Genomic DNA, 3,424 nt, shown 5'->3' with positions numbered 1-3,424 from the left:
CGGACGAATATGGATTGCAACGGGAAAATCCCAAGTCATGCAACGGAAAAAGAGTTTTTCGAAAGAACGATCATCATAATTTGAGTCTTGTTCGTTGAGTTTTACTAGTATGAGAAACTTCATCTCTTGAACGGAGAGATCTGAATTATTGTTTATGAAATCGAAAACTTTAGTGTATACACAGTCCATCATAACAGACTAGTTTGTGACAGTGTAATAGTGTCAGTAAATTGTCTCGGGTTTATTGGAAGAGAATGAAGAAAATTGAGACATGATTCTGAAGTTGACCGACAATGCTAGCAGTGAGTTGAGTTTTCTGTTTGTCTGTGATTTGATATAGTGAATAAGTCAGCATATCAAAATTAGACTACAATATATCGAAATTGGACCATATATATATCTCACATGGCTACACTAGGCTTACATTAGATAAAAGATAAAAACAGTTAACCGCCGGCTAAGTACAAAGCTGGGATCGAGGTACGGGCCCGGGTACGGGCGGAACGAATCCTTGTCCCGGGAACGCTAGCGCTTACAAAAGGCGAAGTTGGTCAGTTTTGTTTTAGTGTTATGTCCCCTTGGCCGAAATGTTCTGCACCTGTGAATGCCAGACCCTTGTCCATAACAGAGCAGAAAACATCAAAACAGTTTTTTTTATATAGTCATTCAAGTCACTTGAACTGGACCATTGGCCATACCGTCGTACCAATCTACACGATCGCAAGCGTAGCACTCTTCGCTGAAGTGTAATGCATACCATTCAATGTCAGCTTAGAGCGTACGGACATACGCGAGCGCGTTCATGTATGGCCGTGGTTTGAGGGACTGTGGGGCTTAAATACTCGAAATTATCGTGTGTCGCAACGCATTTCTTTTCATTTTCGACCAAAAATGGTGACTTTGGTATTTTACAACATAACATGCATTTTTAATAGTTTGCTAGTATCCGTTTCAACTCAATGGACAATGGACACATCGTTTGGTGTCGCCGTTCTCAACTATCGAAAAATCCAATCCTTGTGGACTGACCAGGTGGGAGTGCAGAGAAATACTTAGAAGAGCCAAGTGTAGAATTTGGGACTAAGAGGAGATAATTTGTTTGCGTTCCTGCCAGCCTTATCCGAAGCATTCTTTGTAGTTTTATCGCCCTCGTTCACGCTGAATATTCATAGACGTGGGCACTATCCGGTTCTCGGGGCCTGAACCAGATAGTGCCCACGTCAAAATTTGTATGGCCAAAAGCTGGAATGCTCTTCCCAACTCGTCTTATATTAGACTCTCACTTATATTTTAGACGATACTATCGATTTTATCGGATATTGTTCGATAAAACAGCATGTCTGGTATCTGCCTCTTCCCCATGCGTCTAATATTAGTCTCTTACTTAGATAACTTAGATAATATTATCCGATAATGACTATAGTGCCATGTCGCGGTATCCTTATACGTTTAGTATTGTGGAATATATTGTACATTGCATGCTTAATGTGTTTTCGAATGTCGTCAGTAACTGCTTTATTAGGTCTGCATAGTTTTGCTTGTCTGATGGAAACTATATTTATATTTGAAGGGAAATTTATGAAATTCATGTCAGCTATTTCCGGTGCAGCTGGAGATCCCATACTGCACCGTCCTACATATTCTTTGTCAGAATTCATTGTTAAATTCAAACCTGTTGTTTCTCGAATCTGGCATTGCTGGCATGTATTTTGTTTGTGGTTTTCCGATCATATATGTCCATGTATTCTACGTAAAATGTTACCAAAGTCGCACTATTTGCAATTTTGATTTTCTCAATTTTCCGTTTAAATCTGCTGTGTATGTCATGTATTTTTGTTGTTTTTCGACGATTAGTTTCGAAATGTGAAAAGCTGGAATTGAGCATCCACTTATTTGGCGTCAGTGGGCGTCGTATGAACTTTTGGCCAAGGAATCGAGTTTTTTGTATATTGTTAAGGTGGTATAAAAGTAATGTTTGTATTTACTGTTTAATGGACTAAGATATATTTTATGTTGTATCGCTGCTCTCACAGGCACTGCTGACATTTCCTCATGTTATCATCAGCATCTATAGACCTGCTGTTCCCCTATATTTATCAACTATTTAATTGCTATCTTCTTATTTTCACATAGACTTTTCAATGCCTTGCGTTCTGTAAATACCATGTGATTTTTCTGGTTTTCAAAGAGGATGTTCACAAGGGTCAGTTCCTTAGCTTTCGAATAGTTTTCTAAACGTTGTGTTTTCTATTGTTCTGTGAAGTCCAGTTTGATTTAATTATGAGTTTCATGGTTTGTTTTATAAGTCGCATAATATATCAAAGCGTCATGTTTTGAGATGCACATGTTTGTATCGTGTAATAGTTGGATTTTTTTGGGCTGATTAGGTGTTAGACGATACTAGATTTACTTGCATTATGTCTCAGCTACCAGGTCTGCAAAACCCTACGATAAATATCTCGGCCTGCGGCCTCGACATTTTATCGTTGGGTTGGACTTTATATACCAGAAGAGCCCTCGCACTCGGGCTTTATCCTATACATATTTTACATTATCAGGTTTATTCATGCACGAAATACATTTTTTTTACATTTAACGCATTTTTTTTCATTAAATGTCCACAACGTTCACTCATATTGACAGTACTCCGCAAGCTCCACTCAGTGACCAATCGTCTGCTTCGCCGATGACGTCAAGCACGATCCTTCATGAGCCCTTTCACGCCAATGAGATTCCGAGCTCATTCTCATAAATGTCGTCTACTTCAAAATCTCTTGTCGTCGCGTCGTAGTCGTCGGCGCGTACAAGAATGCTGCAAATTCGAGCTGTATTTATTCAAGGGTTATATCAGAAACGATACATGATGAAATTCGCTTGACTTAGATTTCCAATTAAGGTGTAGGGGTTATTTGATCACTGTGTCAAAACCGCGATATAACACCAACTCTTTACCCTCTCTCTTACCTATTTTGAGAAGGGTAGTGGAGGCGGCTTGATTTGAATGTGAGAATTTCGTTTTTGGATCTAAGAGACAGCCATATCTACTGTGCCGGCAATTTCATTTGTGTCTTTTTATCATGTAAGTACTTGGCCGACCTGATGAACCAATTAATGTAGCGTGTACAGCTAAGAAAACTATCAACACGACGCAAGTTACATACACCAAACTATCATCAAATTATTCGCAAGATTTACAAATTTTCCACATTCTGAAAATGAGCGCTGACACCATGGGCACAAACGATTAAATTACAAGACGTTAGGGTCAAGGAACCTCATGGGAAAGGTCCCTCGATGACATAACCTTTGTTGAATGTACCAATGCGATAAAATGGGCGGGTCTAAGCCTTTTACAGTGGTAACACCATCTTTCGTATGTAAATGAACGGCTCATTTTTTCTCCTCTGGATCGGGTAGTACCAGC

This window comes from Ptychodera flava, chromosome 17 (assembly GCF_041260155.1).
Source record: "Ptychodera flava strain L36383 chromosome 17, AS_Pfla_20210202, whole genome shotgun sequence".
In the NCBI taxonomy this organism is placed as follows: domain Eukaryota; kingdom Metazoa; phylum Hemichordata; class Enteropneusta; family Ptychoderidae; genus Ptychodera; species Ptychodera flava.
The sequence above is the reverse complement of the archived record's forward strand: the minus strand, read 5'-3'. Positions refer to the sequence as shown.